A 7,649-nucleotide genomic window follows, 5' to 3' on the forward strand; every position below is an offset into this window, starting at 1 on the left:
AGAATTTTCATACAGTGGTAGTCATTAAGCATAATAGTATAATTTACTGGGAAAGGAAAGCTCTGAGTTTTTAAATTGTTATATAATTTTTTCAATTACAGATAGACTTGGCCCCCATTGATGTGTTTCATTTTTTAATACGTTTTAATAGAAAACTTTGGCAAATGAAATACAGTCAATTAAATGCCATAACGGAGAAAGAACTTTTACAAGGCAATTATAAGAAAAGGTTCTAAGATATCTCGATATCATTTTCTTTGTTCTGACCAATCATACACATAAATATTTTCTGACAAATGTCAATGCACTCATTTCTACTGAAAAACAAGTTTTTAAAGTGTGGCTAGGGTAGGTGTGCATAACTGTGAATTGAACTTATGTTAGTGTAACCAGTTTGAAAGTTATAGGCAGCTTTGGAGCTGGTGTAAACTTAATGGCTGACTGAGGCCACCTCATTGCTCCTCTGTAACTGTGGAGCAGAAATGCAAACTACTTCCTCAGAAGCACTAGACCCAGGCTGGTGTTGCTCTCTTTTTTTATCAGACTGCTATTGAACTGTTTTTATTTTAAGCTTTTAAAATTAATTTTACTGATACATTTAATGTTTACAATATAATTACATTCATTGTTGGACACATAATCAATCTTGGTTCTTAATTTTTCCCCATTCCCTTGCCCTCCCTTTAATCCCTCCCTCCTTCCCTATCTACAAAGACTTTGTTTCCATAACTGTTTTGATTTTGTTTCTTTTTGTTATTTTCAATTGTATGCTCCATCATGGAAATAACTGAATGAATTTGTATAAGAACCCCTGGGCTCAAGTACTCTGATGTTGGCTTACAATTAAGCAAATACTGGATTTGCTAATTAAATGGTGGATAATCTCAATGTTTATTTACATATAACTATACACTTACAACTTTTTAGAAACCATTATTGTTAAATATTCCTGGAAGAAAAATCTTTGTTATTGTAGGTCTGCTACATCTAATCCAAACTCTATTTATGTTTTATTGGAATTGCTTTTGTGGTTCAAATATTTAATAAGTTAAGATTTCTCAGCTATGACTCAATTATATGAAAATAAATTCTCTCTAGCAGTCACAGGCAGCTTGTGAATGAATTCTATCAACTATATCTTCCCCATACCACAGTTTTACACAAACACCATACTTCAACACTAATACCTGTGTGCTCCTACAAGTCTTTATTTTTCTCTCTCATTGAGTTTATTGATACATTTGAGGTATACAGTACAGTTACATTCATCATTTGAATCTTGTACCTTTACATGACAGGTGAGTCTCATTTTTCACCTTACTCCTCCCTTCACCCCCTCCTACCCTTCCCATTTACAAATACTTTATTTCCATTTTTTTCATTTCTCATATTTTTTCTTTTCCCTTATTACCTTTTCCCTACCCTTTCCACTTCCCCTATACCTTTATCCCTTTTCTTCCTATTTCACATTGTCTATTGTATCATTAGGATCTTATGCACTATTATAGTTTATTTACACCAGAGAAACTATTTGGTATTTACACATATGTGACATTTATTTCAATTAGGAGTATATCCTCAATATGTATCCATTTTACTATGAATGAATCTATTTTATCATTCTTTATGGCTGAATAGTATTCCATTTTATAGAAAAACCACATTTTTATCCAGTTTCCAACTGATGGGCAAATGGACTGTTTCCAAGTTTTAGCTATTACAAACTGTGCCGCTATAAATATAGGTGTGCATATATCACTGTGATATGCTTCTTTTAATTCTTTTGGAAAGATACCCAGCAGATGAATGGCTGGGTAAAATGGAACATCTTTGAGGTATCTCCATATTGATTTCCATAGTGGTTGCACCAGTCTGCATTCCTACCAACAATGGAGAAGGGTTCCTTTCTCCCCACAAACCCAGCAAGATATGTTATTGGTTGATTTCTTGACAGTAGCCATTCTTTGTGGGGTGAGGTGTAATCTCAGTGTTGTTGTCATCTGCATCTCTTGAAGGGCCAGCGATGTGGAACATTTTTTCATATATTTACTTGCTGCTTTTATGTTTGTCTGAGAAATGTCTGTTCATTTCAGATGCCCATTTTTGAATCAGGTCTTTATATTTGGGTGGGAGGGCTGGTTGTTTTGAGTTTTTTATATATTCTAGATAGTAGTCCTTTCTCTGAGGAGCAGCTGGGAAATTTTTTTTCCCACATTGTAGGTTGTCCTTTAGTTTTGTTGATGGTTTCTTTTGCAGTGCAGAAGATTTTTAATAGAATGAGATCCCAGTTGTTGATTCTTTCTGCTAGTTCCCGTGCTACTGAGAATTTGTTTTTAAAATCTTTTCCTATGCCAGTGTCTTCAAGAGTTCTGCCTAACTTATCTTCCAGCAAATTTAGTGTTTCATTTTTAATATTTAAATCTTTAATCCACTTGGATTTTACTTTAGTGCATGGTGAAAGATAGGCATCTAGTTTTAATCTTTGGCAGGTTGAAATCCAGTTTTACTGACACCATTTATTGAAGAGGCTATCTTGCCTCCAGTGGGGATGGTCAGCTCCTTTGAAAAAGATGAGGTAGCTGAGTACATCTGGAGTTTTTTGGTAACTTCCAGTCTGTTCCACTAATCCTCAGGTCTGTTTCTTTGACAGTACCATGCCGTTTTTATAACAGTGGCTTTGTAATATAGTTTGAAATAGGGAAGTGTTATACCTGCTGCCATGTGTCTGTTGCCTAGGATGGCTTTTGCTATTTTAGGTCTCTTTTGGTTCCAAATGAATTTTTGAAATCTTTTTTCTAGTTCTGTGAAATATAGCATTGGAATTTCCACTGGCATTGCATTGAATCTGTATAGCATTTTGGGTAGTATGGCCATTTTCACTATGTTGGTTCTTTCTACACAGGAACAGGGACTATCTTACCATTTTCTTATATCCTCTCCAATCTCTTTTTTCAGGTTGCTGAAGTTTTCAGTGTAGAGGTCTTCTGCTTCTTTTGTTAGATTGATTCCTAGATAGTTTTTTTTTTTTGGATGCTATTGTGAAAGGAATTATTTCCCTAATTTCTCTCTCAGTGAGTCTGCTATTTGTGTACAAGAAGGCTATTGATTTTGTGTGTTGACCTTGTATCCAGCTACTCTGCTAAAGTGTCAATTAAGTCTAGAAGTCTTTTGGTAGAGTTTTTGGGGTCTTCAATGAGAGTATCATATCATTAGCAAAGAATGACAGCTTAACTTCTTCCTTTCCTATCTTTATTGCTTTCATTTCTTTCTCTTGTCTAATTGCCATGGCTAATGCTTACAGAACTATATCAAAGAAGAGTGGTGATAGTGGGCATACTTGTTTTGTTCCTGATTTTAATGTGAAGGTTTTCATTTTTTTGCCATTTAATATGATGTTGTTGTTGGTTTTTCATAGATAGCCTTTATTAAATTGAGATATAGACCATCTATTCCAATTTTTTGCAGGTCTTTTATCATGAATTGGTGTTGAATTTTATCAAATGCTTTTGCTGCACCTATTGAGAGGATCATATGGTTTTTTTGTCCTTGACTTTGTTAATATAATATATTACATTTATTGACTTACGCATGTTGAACCACCCTTGCATCCATGGAATGAATCCGACTTGGTCAGGATGTATGATCTTCTTGATGATCCTCTGTATTCTGTTTGCTAGTATCTTATTAAGGATTTTTGCATCTATATTCATTAAGAAGATTGGCCTGTAGTTCTCTTTTTTAGTTGCATCTTTCACTGGTTTGGGAATCAAACTGATACTTGCTTCCAGGAATGTGTTTGGAAGTATTGCTTCCCTTTCAATTTCTTTGAAAAGTTTGAAGAGTAATGGCAGTAGTGCTTCTCTAAATGTCTTGTAAAGTTCATCTGTGAATCCATCAGGACCAGGGTTTTTCTTTATTGGTAAATTTTTTATTACATTTTCAATTTCATTGATTGTAATTGGGGTGTTTAAAATGTTTTTATCTTTTTTTGTTCAACTTTGGTAATTCATAAGCATCTAAAAATCTGTCTGTTTCTTCTGTGTTTTCCATTTTATTAGATACAAGTTCTGAAAGTGGGAATTGATTATCCTCTGGATTTCTGTTGGATCTGTTGTGACTTCACGTTTTTCATTTCTAATTGCACAGATCTGAGCCTTTTCTTTCCTTTTTTTTTTTTTGATAAGGTTGGGTAAGGGTTTATCAATTTTATTTATTCTTTCAAAATACCAACTCTTTGAATCATTTATTTTTTGTATTGTTTTTAGTTTCCACTGCATTGATTCCTGCTGTTATCTTTACAATTTCCTCTCTTGTTCGAGTTTTGGGTTGTTCTTGCTCTTGTTTTTCTAGGTGTCTACGATTCATCATTAGGTCATTTATTTGAGCTTTCTCTGTTTTCCTAGTGTGGGCATTCAGTGCTATGAATTTTCCACATAGAACTATACATTACTGTATGTTGTAATGGCATTTTCATTTATTTGTAAAAGCTCTCTGATTTCTTCTTTAATTTCTGTGATCCATTGATTGTTTAGGAAAGCGTTGTTCAATTTCCATGTGTTTGTGAAGTTCCTATGGTTTTTTGTGCTATTGATGTCCAGCTTGATTGAACTATAATCGGATAATATACAGGAAATAGCTTTAATTCTTTTGCATTTATTCAAACCTGTTCTGTGAGCTAGTATGTGATCTATCTTGGAGAATGACCCATGTGCAACCAAAAAGAATGTATATTTTGATTTTGTGGGGTGTAACACTCTATAGATGTCTATTAAGTCCATGTTTTCAAAAGCTTGGTTCAGTTCTACTATTTCATTGTTGATTTTTTGCCTAGATGATCTGTCTATTTGTGATTGTGGGGTATTTAGATCCCCCACTACAATTGTATTGGTGCTTATTTGGTTTTTTCATGTTTCTTAATATTTCTTTTATATAGTTGGGGGCTTTATATTTGGTGCATATATGTTTATGATAGTTTCCTCTTCCTCCTGAATTGTTCCCTTTACACAGATGTAGTGGGCTTCTTTGTCTCTCTTAATCAGTTTTGGTTTGAAATTTACTTTGTCTGTGAATAAGATTGCTACCCCTGCTTTTTTCTGGGCTCCTGTTGCATTGATAATCCTTTCACTTTCAGTCTATGGGCTTCTTTTTGCACTAGATGTCTTTCTTGTATGCAACATATTGTTGGATTTTGCTTCTTAATCCATTCTGCCAGTCTGTTTCTCTTGATTGGTGAGTTGAGACCATTGACATTGGTGGTTATAATTGATATATACTGACTTATTATTGTCATGTTATTATCCTTTTGTTGACTCCTTGCTTTTTGGCCTGCTCCTTTTAGTTTCTTGCCATGCCTATTTGATTTGCTCTGTTGGGCCTCATGGTGTTGTTACCTTCATTATCTTTTTCTATGATATTGTTTAGAATTCCCTGTAGTGCTGGTTGTGTATTCATGTAATTTCTCAGGTGTTGTTTGTCATGGAAGTATCTTATTTCCCCATCCATTTTGAAAGAGAATTTTGCAGGATACATCAATCTAGGTTGCAGGCTGTTTTCTTTTAGGTCTTGAAATACCTCAATCCAGGCTCTCCTTAACCTAAGGGTTTGTTTTGAAAAGTCTGCTGTGATTCTGATGCTCTTTCCTTTTTATGTGATTTGTTTCTTTTCTCTTACTGCTTGTAGCATTTTGTTCTTTTGTTGGGTTTCTGGGATCTTGATTATTATATTTCTAGGTGTATTTTTTTATTGCGGCTAATTGGGGTCCTATATGCCTCAGTTATCTGAATGTCAATTTCTTTCCCTCTGTTTGGGATGTTTTCTGTCATTATTTCTGTTAACAGCTGTTTTAATTCATTTGTATTTTCTTCTGCTACTTCATTGATTCCTATCAGTCTTATTTTATTCTTCTTTGCATCATCTGGGAGTTGTTGAATTGATTTCTCATGATCCCCTACCGTTTTTAAAAGACCTCTCTTTTCATGGTCACTGACTGCAATCTTATCTTCTATATCTGAGATTCTATCTTCACATTGTTTTATTCTGTTTTGTACACTTTCAAAGGAGAGTTTAATCTCCTGGATATCTGTTTGAATCTGTTTTATGTATTCCATTTCTTTCCTATGTTGGGCATTTATTGTTTCCATCTCTTTCTTATGCTGGGCCTTCATGGCTTCTATCACGGTCCTGAGCTCATCTATTTTTGTTGTTGTTGTTGTTGTTGGTTTCTGTTCTAGAGTCTTGAATCATGATTTTTAGTTTGCTCACCATCTCTATGGTTATCTGGGAAATTATTTCTGCTTTGAATTTTTCTAGGGTCTGATTGATCTTTTTTGTTACTTCCTGTGCTTTGAGTTTAGGGTGTCCTGGTGGTTCACTATCAGCCTTTCATCCTTATTTGTCCTACTTTTTGCCATTGGTGAACTGGAAGTCTGTCTTTGTGTCTTGCTTAAGTGTTTTCTCCTTTTTATTTTTGTAGCTGGGCTGTCCTTGGTTTAATCTCTGGCTTATCACCTAAATCTTCCTGATATAGTTGTGCCCTAGCTTCTGGGTCTCTAATGACCCATAAACATTCTCATTTTCATAACATGAGAGAAAACAGCTCATCAAATCAATCACAATCCTTTATCCCTACTGATACAATCAGCAACACAATATGATCAAGCACAACTTGGAAACTGACCACCTGTGGTAGTTACTAGTCTATCACCCTTAAACCATTTGAATTAAATTGAAATCAAAAGCAGTCCAAAACATGTCTGCAGTGAACAAACTTCAATATAGTATATTTACCATTAGGATGGGGGCTCATGTAGAGCTATGATGAAAGACCCCTGATCTCAGCTAGCTGATGGCAGAACACCATGATGCAGACTGACCTCGGGCTGCAAGGCCCATATTGAGTTCCCTGACCTCCTGGTGAATGGTTGAACTGCACACAGTTCTGCTACAGGTTTCCCACACCCTTTCTTTAAAGATGTTCAAAGTTGGGAACTTAGAAAAAAATACCCTTTATGACCACCTCTGCCTCTGCCTCTGCAGAATGGGTCCAAAGACTGGCACAATCAGGCAGTCAGAGAGTGCAGTGGGGGGGGGAATTCCTCCCTGGCGCTGGAGCAATGGTGGCATACAGGCAGGGGAGCATGGGGCTAGTGGGTCCAAAGACTGGCACAATCAGGCAGTCAGAGAGTGCAGTGGGGGGGGGGAATTCCTCCCTGGCGCTGGAGCAATGGTGGCATACAGGCAGGGGAGCATGGGGCTACTAGACTATTACTTTAAATGGAAGGAGCAATTCATCTTTCCTGCTGAAATATTGAGACATTTCTACCTATAATATCTTTCTGCTCATTTTTTGATCATGTAATTCTTTCACCAGTAAGTAAATATGACTTCACACAAACTGTTATTTTATCACATGTTTCTTTGATTCAAACTGTGGAAAGTAAGTATGATTGTCCCTATTTTCATATTAAAAATGTCATACTTTGCAATGAAGCCAAATGGCTTCAAAAGAAAGAATGCTGTCAGGTGAAAATTTCTTTTAATTGTTCTTCTATGTCTTAGTGATTTGAGGGACTTAGTTGTACATGCTGAAATTATTTTCAGTAGAAATTATAAATGTCCACTATCATATCAACCTTTTGATTACTTCCAAC

The sequence above is a fragment of the Fukomys damarensis genome, unplaced genomic scaffold (genome assembly GCF_012274545.1).
Source record: "Fukomys damarensis isolate Sample0158 unplaced genomic scaffold, DMR_v1.0_HiC HiC_scaffold_5, whole genome shotgun sequence".
Lineage (NCBI taxonomy): Eukaryota > Metazoa > Chordata > Mammalia > Rodentia > Bathyergidae > Fukomys > Fukomys damarensis.